This window comes from Chelmon rostratus, chromosome 14 (assembly GCF_017976325.1).
Source record: "Chelmon rostratus isolate fCheRos1 chromosome 14, fCheRos1.pri, whole genome shotgun sequence".
NCBI lineage: Eukaryota > Metazoa > Chordata > Actinopteri > Chaetodontiformes > Chaetodontidae > Chelmon > Chelmon rostratus.
Genome location: NC_055671.1, coordinates 17,947,512 through 17,962,237, shown reverse-complemented (window position 1 = coordinate 17,962,237; position 14,726 = coordinate 17,947,512). Strand labels below are relative to the sequence as shown.

General features: G+C 38.3%; 1 protein-coding gene and 2 pseudogenes across 1 annotated transcript in view; all 3 read left to right on the top strand.

Annotated features, from left to right (window-relative positions):
• The window catches only part of jakmip2 (janus kinase and microtubule interacting protein 2), a 38,005-nt gene that overhangs the window by 6,114 nt on the left and 17,165 nt on the right, over nucleotides 1-14,726 (top strand). The window lies entirely within an intron of this gene.
• LOC121617864 lies at nucleotides 11,400-11,525 on the top strand (annotated as a pseudogene).
• LOC121617863 lies at nucleotides 13,687-13,827 on the top strand (annotated as a pseudogene).

Genomic DNA, 14,726 nt, shown 5'->3' with positions numbered 1-14,726 from the left:
TCCTGACGCAGCAACGGTTTCAGATGTACGCATGCGCTAGCAGCTTTTCAGTCTTTTGGTCGTTTTTTAAACTTTATCAACAACACAATATTGTTACATTATGATAGACAGTTTGGGGGCAATTAATTGAGGTGCGCCTAAAACACGGAACAATTAATAGTGATAGTCATTAGTATTTCTGCTACTTTTTGAAATGACTGACACACTGCACATATGAGGAGCAAAATAGATAAAAAATGTCAAAAGTTTTCATTCAGTTTTTCAGTTTCATTCACAGTGAATGGATGAATGAATCTATCTACAAACTAAATGTAAAATTCGATAAAATTCAAGCTTTGGCCGGTTCCCGGGGCGTTACAAAGGATAGGCTGACATTAAAAGTAGCTAGCTAGCGTTAGTTTAATAAATTAAGTTAACCACTGCTGAGGGCTGTCGAAAACGTTAACATTAAAACTCTATTTAGCTGACGCCTTACCAACGCATGCGCACGTGTAAAATTCTTGGTGTAACCCTCGCTATCCAGAGCTGTGGGTACTATGACTATCAGTCAAATTCGCCCATGCCGAATGTGTAAAACCCTTGCTGTAACCCTCTCTCAACATGGCTCTGGATGTAACGTTACCGACTCTCATTTAAACTCGCGCATGCGTACATGTAAATCTTTGCGTCCGGAGCCGGGGGGGTCACTTCAGTTGTGCAGGGCGACGTTTCTCAATGTTTCTCCCAGGTGTTGGTAGAGACCAAAACTGAGCTAAAAGGTAATGAACTTTTATTTTATTTTATTTTATTTTATTTTATTTTACGTGATAATGTCAAATGAATGCTAATGCTGCTATCGTTACGTGTCTGGGAAGATTTGAAAGTAGGCAACGGTTTGCTAACATGTTTGCTGGGTCAGTTTTATTAGATGGTAATATTAGTATGTCAGCGTTGTGCTAACAGCTAACTCCCATTGACCAAAGAGAAAAACAAAAAATGACTGCAGCTGTAAATAATCACCTCACCCTCAATTCCACAAACATGTCTGTTTTATTGATTTGATTCAGTGTTATGCTCAGCTGTAGCTAAGTGGCACTTAGCAGCATGTTTTGGACCAGTAAGTAACATCCTTGTTGTTAGCATAACTGGAGAGATGCTGTTGAGTGTTGATTGGGTCATTTAAATTACGCTTCAATGGATAAGTGTGATGGATGCGTCATCTGTTTGACTTGCTCACTAGTCCCAGCTTTTACATGATCCAGTTAAACCCTTTCCAGCATGGCAGTAGAAATTTCATTACTTGTGTCAGTTTATATAAACTGGTCTTCAATTTTGTCAGGTGATGCCATTTCTTGTCGAAGGAGCTAGTGCGGCACACTGTAGCTACTGGGTGTCCTTGTCTGTTTTGACAGCTACCAAGAGTGCTGTGTAAGGTTCTGGCAATATAACATACTCTGTGTCAGCAACGACCGTGGTCAGAGGCATTATGCTTTCAGGTTGTCCCTCTGTCCGTCCCATTCTGATGAACATGATATCTCAGAAACGCCCAGAGGGAATTTCAAAGTTAACACACGTTTTTACTTTTACTTTTTTTTTTTTTTTTTTGAGGCTCTCAGGTCAAAGGTCAGGATCACTGTGACCTCACCTGGTGACTTGACTGGTTGGCGGGGGCATACAACTGCAAGGCAGTAATTCTAGCTTTGATATAGTTTATTATTTCTCAAGTCCTACATTGATGTTGACTCATGATGTTGCTTTAGCAGAGACTCTATGGCGATTGGTGTTGTATTAACTATGTTGCTGTAACACCAGTCTGTCTTCATGCTAAGTTAAGAAAATGGTCTCAAGTTTGGTGTTGTTGTTATGTTTTGGATTGAAATCAGTCGGCATGGTAGAGGAGGAGTTCCACAAGGCGTTTTCTAAACTTTATAGGAAAACAAAGTCTATTAAAATACCTTGTTTTACTGTCAGTTTATAGAACCATGATTCTCAGAAGATCTGCCTCTAAATCTGTTTTTTGAACAAGATGTGTCCTGCTAAAACTCAAGTTATTTAAGTTATTCACTTGCACTGCCTATTCTGTAAAAGGAACAGAGTGCTGAGTAAGAACATGTATTTGATATTCCTTCAAGAAATAGAAATCAATAAGGATGCCTGCTTCTTGTTAATCTCGATAACAAAGGGCCAACGCAGTGACACTAACCTTCAGTATTCACACAGCACAGTGATAAACAGTGAAAATAATATATTTAAAATAGAAATGGAAGGTAGGTTAAACATACCAATGATCTTAAACAGCCGGTGGCATGGTCAAACACATCATAGCAATCACAGACCATCTGATACCTGTCTCAGTAGTCTTAAATTTGTCAATGTTCAGCTACAGTCAGGTTTGATAAACTAACTATGTTGAGGCCAGAGAAGCTTGTTACACAATGTACATTAACGCTGTCCAAAACCCAAGAAACAGCTCCAAGACCACGACAAGGCCCAAGGCCAGGAGAGATATTGCTAACTCCCCATCTAAAAACAAGAATGCACAGATAGGCACCGAGGTCAGCCTGCAGAGGTAGAAAGGCTCACCCGACCCTCTGCTTCTTCACATGACCCAAGGTATTTAGAGGTCTCTGTCCCAGTCAGGGATCCAACTCCCTTTGTCCCCCTCTCCATCACATTCTCCAGGGACTCAGTTTTTACAACAGTCACCAATCAAGGAGTTAGTTCAAGCTGCCACACTCAAGCTCAGTCAAACTGGTGAACTATTAAACAACAATAACCACTGACATTATCAGGTGTATGAGTGATCAGAAATGAGGCCATGCCGCTTCCTTAAACATACTGGCGATCTTAAACAGCCGGTCGCATCAAACACATTGTAGCAATCACAGCCACAGTCAGTCTCGCCTATCACAGAATCCCTAATTAGCTCTTTTTAAAGTCAGATCATTGGCCAACAATTGGTTTTGGTTAATTATCTTATAAGTGAAAAGAATGAGCATTTTATGTTTCTAGTTGAGACCTGACTAAACAGCAATACTGGTGTGGCAACACTGATCGAGGCTTGTCCTTCAAATTATGCTTTTGTCAATCAGTCAGACAAAACAGGCAAGGAGAAGGCATTGCCGGCATTTTTTCTACACAGTTTGTCTGCAATGACATTGGCGTTTGTGAATTTACATCAGTTCAATATCTTGAGCTCAAAGCAGAATGATCAGTGCTCGTCATTACATTTTATCGGCCACCAAGACATTCATCACTGTTTTTGCAGGAATTCTCAGTGCTGATTGCACTTGGTGTCACGAGATCAGTGCATCAATCTGTATTAACATCAGTAAGATACTGGAAAATATAGTTTCAGTGCAAATTAACACCATACCACCATCTTAAAGAAAATAACACCCTGGAGGAATTTCAATAAGGCTTTAGAACATAGCACAGCACTGAAACTGCTCTGACTAAAATAATCAGTGATGTCATACTAAATTCTGATGAAAATAAGGTCTTGGTTTGACCCAAGTGCAGCGTTTGATATGATTGACCATGATACCTTTATTAATCAATTGAGCAGTTGGTTGGTCTTTCTGACTGTGTGTTAAGCTGGTTGAAAACATACATCAAATGTTTTGGAGTTGCACAAGGTAGAATATGCTGTAAAACTGATTCATGACTGTATTTCAAGCTGACTCGATTACTGTAACACACTATTTACTGCCCCCCCCCCCCCCAAAAAAAACAAAAAACATTGAGCGTAACTCTGCAGCTCGGCTGGTAACCAGAACCAACAGGAGAGAGCATGTTATTCCAGTTTTAGCTGCTCTGATTTTAACGTCCTCCTCCTTGTATACAAAGCCCTTAATGAACTAGGACCAAGTTAGATAGCTGACAAGCCCGGAGGCACAAGATTTGAGGACTCAAGATGCAGACCACAGACAGCTCAGCAGAGTTTCAAAAATAAAAGGTTTTATTGAACTCAAGGCGCTCAGGATAATGCAACTGAGGGAGGTACAAAGTACAACAGAAAACGCTAAGGATAACTTGAAAACTAGAAAGCAAACTATCAAAGCACGAAGGCTGATGCAATAACAAAGTACAAACAAAAGGAGAGAGGCTGAACTAATCTCAAGGCAGGAAGCAAAGTAGCAAACAAAAGATACAAAACTTGACTAGGTGCAAAGTAACAAACAAAGGATCTCAAGGCAATACTGACAACTAGACTTACACAGACAAGGATCAAGGACGCTAGAGAGCAAGGCGAGTACGAGACAAGGCACATGACAATCTGGCACAGGACAAAGGGAGACGCGGACTATATATACACGAGGTAACAATGAACAGGTGGAGACAATTAGGGCGGGGTAGACAATCAGACTGGCGGGAAACACACCGGGAAGTCAAGGGCCTGAAACGAGAGGAGAGTTAGGTTTCACAATAAAACAGGAAGTGTATGACAAGACATGACGCTAGTGAACAAAAACACTTAACAGATTTGACGAGACATGACAATAGCTTACTCCCTCATTTATTATTTGCTTTCAAGAACACTGTCATCATCTGCTGCAGGTCTACTGGAGGTTTCCAGCAACAGGCAAAAGAAAATTGGGGATGCAGCCTTTGTCCATTACGGCCCAAAGCTCTGAAACACACTGCCTATAGGTATCAGGGAAGCAGGTCCCTAATTTTTTTTAAAAGAAGGCTAAAAACCTATGTCTTCAGTTTAGCCTTTAAGTAGCCATGAATTCCTGACACAGCAAAGTTTTGTGCTTTTCCTCATGCTAATGCGCTGCTGTTGTTGTTGTTGTTGTTGTTGTTTTTACTTGATTTTATGCATTCTTCTTCTGCATCTGTTTTTACCTATATTTTATTATTTTATTGTGTGATTTTATCCATTGTCTTTATTATTATTCTCATCCTGATTCTATCTTACTTTTACAATCATTATAAAGTGGGTTTTATTCTCCATCTTATTTTACATTAATTTTTCATCCCTCTTTTCATGTCCAGTCTGTCTCACACACGCACTCCCTTGGTGCATGTGATTTCTTTCTGCACTTCGATCAGCAATTCTTGTATGAAAGGTGCTATACAAATAAAGCGTTCTTATTATTCTTATTATTTATTATTATCATTAGTTCAGGCAACATCCGGTGCATGGCCCTGTATTGCCCTTGATGCCGCTCTGTGGGTGTATGTTCACTTGACTAGCCAACGGATTATTTCCCAGTGCAGTCTGAAAATGAAATATGACAGTAATCAGATTGAGGCTCACAGCAAATTCATATCTAGTCTAACCCTTCAGAGTAGTGTCTGGCTGCTGTGAATGGTTTGTAGGTTAATACAGTATTAGTAGTCATGGTGAGTTGTGGTTGCCTTTGTATGGTGTTGTGTTCGGTTGGACTAAGATGAATATAGATGAATCACCAGTGAATCATCGTCACCACCACTGTTTTTCCCTTCATGAGAACTAGTTAGTATGCAGATTGTTGCTTAGCTTGACCAGTCAAAGAATAAAAATGAAAATACAATAATAACAGCACCATATAATTCAGCTTCAACCAACAATTATTTTTATTTTTGATTAATATACAGATTATTTTCTCAATCAAATAAGTGTTTATCAGATGTGAGACAACAGTGGAAAATGTCCATCAGATGTTTCCAGAGTCCAGTCCACCATATTCTCCTTACAATGATATAAAACAAAGAAAAGCAGAAAATCTACATATTGGAGAAGCTAGAACCAGAGAATGATTTGCAGTTTTTTTTTTTTTTTTAAAGGTTATTTTATTATCAAGTTTTTTACCATTGCAGCTCTTCCAATTTTATCCGTTTGCGGATAAAATTGGAATGTCTAGAACATTATTTTACTTTACGAAGGGACAGATACAGGAAATCTTGATGCCACATGCCATTACACTGTTCAATAACAGCTAAAAAAATAATAATAATAATCTAATAATAATAATACAATACTTCTTACCACTACTGTTTGCTTTTGATATTTTATTATTATGTATATAATTTTTTACTGCTCGCTATTTTTATATTTTATTATGTATAGTTTGTTCTTACAGTCACGGTACATTTTATTTTCACTGCCATTTGCTTTTGATATTCTTATTTTGATACTCATTTTGCATTTGATATTCTTTTTTGTGCAATACTTTTACTACTGTTTATTATTTGGCTATTTTATTATTATGTATATAATCTTTTTACTGCTCGCTATTTTTATATTTTATTATGTATAGTTTGGTCTTTATAGTCTTATTTTCACTTATTTCACTGTGTGTAATGCTGCTGCTGCACTGCAATTTCCCAGCTTCGGATAAATAAAGTATATCTATCTATCTATCTACTACATCATGTCGAGGACATGTCTCAAAAATCTCTGGTCCTCTGGGTTCTTTTAATGAAGCAATAGGAGAAGATGTTGAGTCCCAAAAAAATCTGTTTTATTTTAACATCAATAGAATGTGCGTTTATTTTAACATAAGTAGAATGTGCAAGGTTACAGAGCTCTGGGTCTCGACTTAACCTTTGCCTGATCCACAACAGAGTTGGGTCAGTTCACAAAGTCTGACACACTACCTCTCCCTGACCCAGTATTTTATAGACAGAACATGAGGAAATGCTGAAACAGTTGTTGGCTCCTCCTTGTTGCTGTCGGGCGCTCTCTCTCCTTTGCTTGGTCATCTTCGAGAATCCAACGTCACCAGCCCAGCAACCTGTTTGCAAGGACAAATCTAGAGACACCCTTATCCCTGACGGCAACCTGTTCTATCTCAAGTCGAGGGCCCCAAGATGTCTCCCATGCCAGGCCTCTATCTCAAAACCTCCTGTTCTAGGTCACACTGGCCTTAGATATATTTTGCACACAAAGAATCACTCCTCGTCTAAATCACTTCTATGAATAATAAAGGAAAAACTTAATCGGGAGAAGTAGAATTTCTGTTGATTATTCAGTCACACAATCCATCAGCAGAAAATATGAATAAGATCCAACTATCATTAACGTAAGCATATGCATGTAATCTAACTATTAGCAGAATATATGTGTGTAATCAAACCTATCAAAGTATAGGAATATGACCCAAATATCCATCGATCAGCACCAGTATATTGGACAAATGACTGGTACAATTGCTGAAATAACTATGGTATGAGAGAAAAGCAACAGTGACTCCAGCCTTGAGCTTGGGAATATTGTTGAGATAGTGTGAAAATGTAGAGGGCTGAAAAAGGTTAAAAAAGCGTCATTTATCTGCTAAGAATGGTTCACTAGCAGAGGCTGTTATTGGTTAAACCTCCCCTTGCTGCTGTAACTATGTGTGTTCAAATAGTAAACCAACTCTACATGTAAAGGCTGTCAGGGGAAGAATGGACTGTTCAGTAAGGATGACCCATAAGTAAAGCATAGGAAGGAACAGGCTGTAGCAGGTTGCAGGATCCCTGCCCTGACGCCATAAGAGTGGTGTACATTACGTACATCACATGTCGCCTGATGTGACAGAAGAACACTACTGTAAATGTGTCCAATATGTTAACAGCTAAGCCTCAGATAGGAGATAAGCCTAAAGGTTCCCCAACATATCAGTTTTGCAATTAATTATTATTTTCATTATTGATTGATTTATTGTATTCCTCTTGTAACCTCCAATAGCCCAGCGTGGCATCTTTAAGTTGATTGTTTTGTTTGGCAAACAGGCTAAACAGTTCAATGATGTTTCACTTACAATCCTATAATAAGGAAAGGGTGAATCTTAAGAATTATTTCTATTTTTAGTTGCAATAATAGTATTTTTGATTTGACAAATCAGACAACAAAATGGTTGCCAATTACTGTCCTGTTGATAGATTTACCATATCTGTTAATCCGCTAATTGTTTCAGCTGTACCCATAACCTGCTAATCAGGAAGGTCTAAACACAAATGCAGTGAGCAAGTAAGCTTTCAAAAGTAATACAAACATTGTTCTCCAAAATGTCTAAAACTGCTGAATTTTGCAAATATAAAGGAGATATTGCCATCAAAAATACCAAAAACGTGCATCATAGCATATTGCAAATTGCTTTGACGATTACTGTAATGTGAACATCTAATGGACTTCTCTATGGGCTTCTGCCAAAACTGCAACAATATTAATTCATGTCTCTTAAAAAGGCACTGAGCCAGTATTGTGTTCAACCACGGAAGTAACTGTGAAAAACACACCGATGTGTTCCATAGAGAATGCATGACTATGTCACTATTTTCTTTATTCGTTGTGCAATGCAAATCCAAAGAATAACTTAGTTCATCATACATGTATGTAAACCTCCAGAAGTTCCAACAGAATAGGCTATGGTGTGACAAAAGTCTAAAAACTAACCTACTCTATTAATGCATTTAGTCAGAGGTCATTTGTTTACACTTTCTATACTTGCAGAAGTTGTACTTAAAGAAGCTGTCTAAATATTCATGCAGTCCAGAAACTATCATCTGTATCTGCTCCTCTTTCAAAACAACATGCACAAGGGCAGACAGACCGACATAGATAGATACAGTGGCATAAACAGAATCTGAAATGATGACCCATTTAAGCTTAGGGTGAGATGGGTTGAGTTGTTAAGTACAAGGAAAACATCATTTATCCCTTTGGACCTTAACAAACTTTAGACTTTTTTTTTTTACAACAGACGTTTTGACTGTCATAGTAGGAGAAGCATATGTTTTAATAATAATAATAATACTTTTCTTGTTTTAAATGTCATTGTTAATTAAAAAATATGTTTTTGGAAACTCATAGTGATTTGTCACTATGGTGACACTATATACAGTGGGGTGAATCATTAACTTATAGATTTTATATCTAGAAATGAATTTACACAAAAGATATCAGTGGCTGCTCAAAAACTGTATATTTTCAGTGTGTTATAGCACAAATAGCAGCTATATTGACTATATAGGTCTGATGCCTTGTCTGAAACTATACAATGACACTGTGCAGCAAACACACCAAGTCAAGTACACTGAAGTGTTACATATCCATCAAAACGTAATTGATTACAGGCATTAGCATCAGTCTGTTACAGTCCATTGTCAAAGTGTTTGAAACAATTCCACATTGTAAATCATCTACTTTGCCATTATTTCTGCGTGATGTGCTTACGTGTACTTTGTGTACAGTTACTAATCCAGTAGTTTTCATCAGTGTTTCTTTGGACAGCCTCCATAAGTGATACTTAAAAAGAGCAGCAGCACTTTCAAAAGGCCCCGTAACACTGCAGAGTGATGAGCCCATGTAGACTAAACATGGTGATGATGATTGCTTCATCTCTAATCTGTATCTCAAAATCTTTTAAGCGATGTTATGTCATCCCTCCTCAGATTATGACGGACACATCTAGCTCCTCCTGAGTCATCATGGCTATGCACGATGGTGTGCAAGTACATATGCACGTGCACTTTTGTGGGTAGGTAGTCAGAAGTATAGTCAGGAAACCTCTCAACATGCATGCGTAATTATTTCCATGTCATATTGACATCTGATTTTAAATATTACAGCTGTTTCTAATTGAATTCTAAATAAATAACAAGCAAAGTCATTATGTGACTTTAATCAGTGACCCAAATGACAACTAAACGCTTGTCATGATGTGCAGGAAGTACCATGGTACCAAGTACCATGTGCACAGTCAGTCAGATGATTTTTGAAAACAACCATGGGATTTTTGTAGGAAACTATTGAGACGATGCACATAGTAAGTAAGTGCCCTCTCAAGAAATCTCTGTATAGCTGACTAGGGTTTATAAGGACTTGTTGAATCTCACAGAATCTCTTTGAGATAAATCTTAATGACTTGAATAACTCACATCCATCCATTGCATCCCAAGTTAATATTAATTTATTTGTAGGAAACTTCAGACTCCATTTTTGTTGCATTGAATATTGCATGTTCAGCTACCTGTTAACCGCTGTTGACACTGTAGGAACTGAACACATTTTCCCAATAATTAGTATCACGTTACACAGCAATTTAGGAAATGTAAAAAAAAATATTTGGGGCAATGTCTAAAGAATTGGGGTATTTACAAAATATTGGTGGGCACTTTTAAACAATTGTGTTTGCTGTATAAAGTTGCTGTTTTTAATGTGAAATGAGCCCTTACAACATCTAAGATTCAATTTAAGGAGAGCCTTCCGTATAAACCACTAAATGACAGTTTAAGATAATGATCATGATCATGATCAAGACTTACTGGAATTTCTGGTTAGGAAGATAATGCTGTTTTCAGATGTCCCACTTTCACAAAATTACAGACTAGTAGCTTTAGTGTTAAATAAATCAAAATGAGTGTAATATTCCTTCTGAATTGATGCTGTTATGGAAATAACTTTTAGCATGCTTTATTCCATCCCCTCATTTTTGTCATGCTGATGTGTTGACCGTGAATAAAATAAAATTATACAGTCAACTATCCAGAACTGGAATCATCAGTTGGTAGACTGAAAAAATCTGATCTGGATTTGGGAATTAAAAGCTTACTTCATTTGGTGCATTGAGCTTATAACGTTATTCAACAGCACTGATCACCACACTCATCATTCCATCCAACCACAAGTCTGCAAGACCCACATGTCACCTAACATTTACTGCCAACTTGCTGACACTGTTGGCTAACGTGACATTTTAGAGTCTCTAGCATTAGCATTATCAATGGTGCGTGCTTGTTTGGTGGTGGTGAGCTGAATACTCTTTTACTTGTTTGCTTCCTTTAATGTCATAATTAAGTTAGCTTTTAGCTGTCTGAAGCTATGTTTGGATGGGTGACCCCAGCGTGAGTCGTTGTAATCACCTTTTTAAGACAGAGCCAGTCTGTTTTCCATTTTTCAGTTGTAGAAGCTGCAACTTTCGTTACAATCTTATTGTACAATGAGTTAAGCTACTGGTCCATTACAACAGCCAGCTTCACTGCAGGTTCAGCTTTGTAAGGTATCATAATGAATAACAGTGCCGTTTGTGTGAGTGTGTGTTAGAGGTGGAAATGGAAATTAAATTAATTGAATAAAAATAAAATCAATTTTGAAATGGAAAGAATTATTGCCCGTTGATAAAGTTGTTAGGGGCACTCTGGGGTTTGCCCTTTGTCCCTGTTAATTTCCGATGCTGTTAGAAAGTCTTTTTCAGGAACCCTTCTGCAGAAATGACAGTTACATACCAATTATTTTCTTGGAATATATAAGGAAACTATGGGATATGTGAAATACAAATTACTGTAACCACATATTTATTGTAACAAGTTTTAAATTGTTCCATTTGTTCTGTAATTGTATTTGTCATTTTGTTTTTAATCAATAATACCTAGCCACATTAGTTTAACCAACCAGTAACAGTGGAATTCAATTTCAGTGTCTCTGTATAATGTGGCCAAGCAGGAACTTACTTACCTGATGGGGAGATAGCATGATCGAGAATGTGAGGCTCATCCTTTGCACTCTGGTTGTACTTACCCTTGCAAATTCCTCAAATGTGGGAATCTTGACTGCATTATTTCTCCCTGAATTCCCCCAGCAGGTGAGCGATAAAGTCTTATCTCATATAAAGTAAAAATAAAATCAGTCCTAGTATCGACCCCTGAGGGACTCCATAATTTGCTGAAGAGCGAGGGATCAAAACCACTTCAGATCTGTCCCAGTTGTGCCAACCCAGTGATGTAGCCTCTCAATCAGAATTTTATGGTCAAATGTAAACGTTGAAGTTTACCACATGACTAATGGCAGATCATTGTTCTACTCGGAACTGAGCTGGCCCTCAAATTACTCAAGAATGTCTGCCTTATTAAAGATTCCCAAAAGAACCAAAGGTTCTTGCTTTGACAACCAAACTCATTATGTAGAAAGTGATTCTGGCTGGTTTGCAGTCCATCAACAGCATTCAGTCTTTGTCATAATCTGACCCCTGCTGCCTATATAACCCCATGTCTGTCTGCAGAGCTCAGCAGGTCACTGGCTTTCAGCTGACCTCAAGCTGTGCATGGAGAAAAAAAAGGAAAGTAATAACACTGACTTTGCATGCCGAGACAACCAATTGTTCCCGAAAAACACTCTTCTGGTATTTTTCACATGTATTACTGTTTGTTGTTTATCTTTCTAGCTCGTCACTATGATGCTTTTCTTGCAACGCACTGATACATGGATGTCACTTTACCTTAATACTATTTTTACTGACTGTTTACTTCATGTTTACTCCATGTTCACATCTGTGTTTGTACTGGAACACCTCACACTGTAAATAATGTGTGTGTGTGTAGAGTGAGAGATTTTTACTTACCTAAAATAACATATGTATAGATTGTATATACAAGAGTAAGTCAGTAAGAGTAATTTATTATTATATATAAAAAAGAAAGTGATGCAGGGTGAATCTAAGGGCCCAGGTGAGCTTATAAATGTATATATGATAATAAATATAATATATATGATATATATTTACTTTACAGAAGCTAAAGTCTGTATGCAGTAAGTCCACATTTTCAGAATTGGCTGTATAATTTTCAACCAAATTTGACACAGACGTTCCCTAGGCTATGCCTCGTCCAACACAACTGGCAATACGCCAAAGAGTGCTTGCATTCTGACAGGATGGGGACAGACAAGCCAACTTTGCTGATTTCTTTGGAATATTGCATTACAACAGCCAGCTTCACTGCAGGTGCAGCATTGTAAGGTATCATAACAGCAGTAGTGTGAATACCAGCACTGTTTGTGTGAGTGTGTGTTAGAGGTGGAAATGGAAATTAAATTAATTTAATAAAATGAAAGCAATTTTAAGATGAAAAGAATTATTGCCCCTTGATAAAGTTTTGAGGGGCACTCTGGGGTTTGTCTTTGTCCCTGTTAATTTCCGATGCTGTTAGAAAGTCTTTTTCAGGAACCCTTCTGCAGAAATGACAGTTATGTGTTAATTAATTTCTTGGAAAATATAAGGAAACTATGGGACATGTGAAATACAAATTACTGTAACCACATATTTATTGTAACAAGTTTTAAATTGTTCTGTTAGGTTTGTTCTGTAATTGTATTTGTCATTTTGTTTTTAATCAATAATGCCTAGCCACATTAGTTTAACCAACCAGTAACCCCAGCATTTCTTGCTCTGTCCATCACACTGCGAGCAAGTGTGTAACAGATGGAGGCTGGTTGGTAGTACATCTGCAGTGACATCTGTTTCCCTGCAAAATGCCCTTGAGCAAGGCACTGAAGCCGACTTGTGGTTCTTTGACTGGCCTGGAGTCTCAACCTTGAAAAAGCAAAACTTTGCTGTATGGGTATGTGTAGGTAGGGAGGATGATAGGAAAAAAGACACAGTTCAGTTGCCTGCTACCCCGATGATAGGCCCCACCTCTTCTACGATAATGATAAAAATTCTCTTTTCTTGATTCTTGAAGTTTTGCTGCCACATTTTGCACAATTTAGAGTCTGATTTCTGATTTAATCACATTAAAATACCATTCCAATTGTCCCAAACCCAACCCAAAGTATATTTTTTCCAAGTTTAATTTAAGAGAATTTGCTGACATCCATTTTTTTTAGCATCTGGAAGATAATTTGCAAGACTTGAGAGGTATGTAGTCTCGGTTGGCTCTACTGGGTGACATAGCTGCGTGTCATCAGTGCAACAGTGGAATTAAGTTTTTTGTCTCTGTATAATGTGGCCAAGCAGGAACTTGCTTACTTGATGGCGAGATAGCATGATCAAGAATGTGGTTCACCCAGGGTGAGGCTCATGCATTGCACTCTGGTTGTGCTGACCATGGCAAATTCCTCAAATGTGGGAATCTTAACTACATAATTTCTCCCTGAATTTCCCCAGCAGGTGATTAATAAAGCTTTATCTTACCTTATCTTATCTCATATATAGTGAAAATAAAATCAGTCCCAGTATCGACCCCTGAGGGACTCCACAATTTACTGAAGAGTGAGGGAACAAAACCACTTCAGATCTGTCCCAGTTGCGCCAACCCAGTGATGTAGCCTCTCAATCAGAATTTTATGGTCAAATGTAAACGTTTAAGTTTACTACATGCAGACTAATGGCAGATCATTGTTCTACTCAGAACTGAGCTGGCCCTCAAATTACTCAAGAATGTCTGCTTAATTAAAGATTCCTAAAAGAACCAAAAGTTCTTGCTTTGACAACCAAACTCATTATGTAGAAATTGATTTTGGCTGGTTTTCAGTCCATCAACAGCATTCAGTCTTTGTCATAATCTGACCCCTGCTGCCTATATAAGCCCTTGTCTGTCTGCAGAGCTCAGCAGGTCTCTGGCTTTCAGCTGATCTCAAGCTGTGCATGAAGAAAGGCAAATAGTAGGGCAGAAAGGATTAGCACTGACTTTTTGCATGCTGAGACAACCAATTGTTCCGAAAAACGCTCTTCCGATATGTTACGTGTTGTCGCCTTGCAGCACAAGGCAACAAGGCGAAAGCATGTAGGGCAGCTGCAGGGAGACAATTTCTTGATGCAGAGGGAGTGCAGCAGATGCCATGGCCTGCTTGCTCCTCTGATATGAACCCGATTGAGCATGCCTGGGATACCTCACGACGAGCCCTTAATGAGAGGGACAATATCCCTCAGAGTCTGGACCTGACCCAAGAGTGGGACGCCCTGCCCATTGACAGCAACAACAAGCTTGTGGACAGTATGCCACAACGTCTTAACACATTGATCCATGTCTGGGGTGGCCATACTTATTAGTAGTGACTG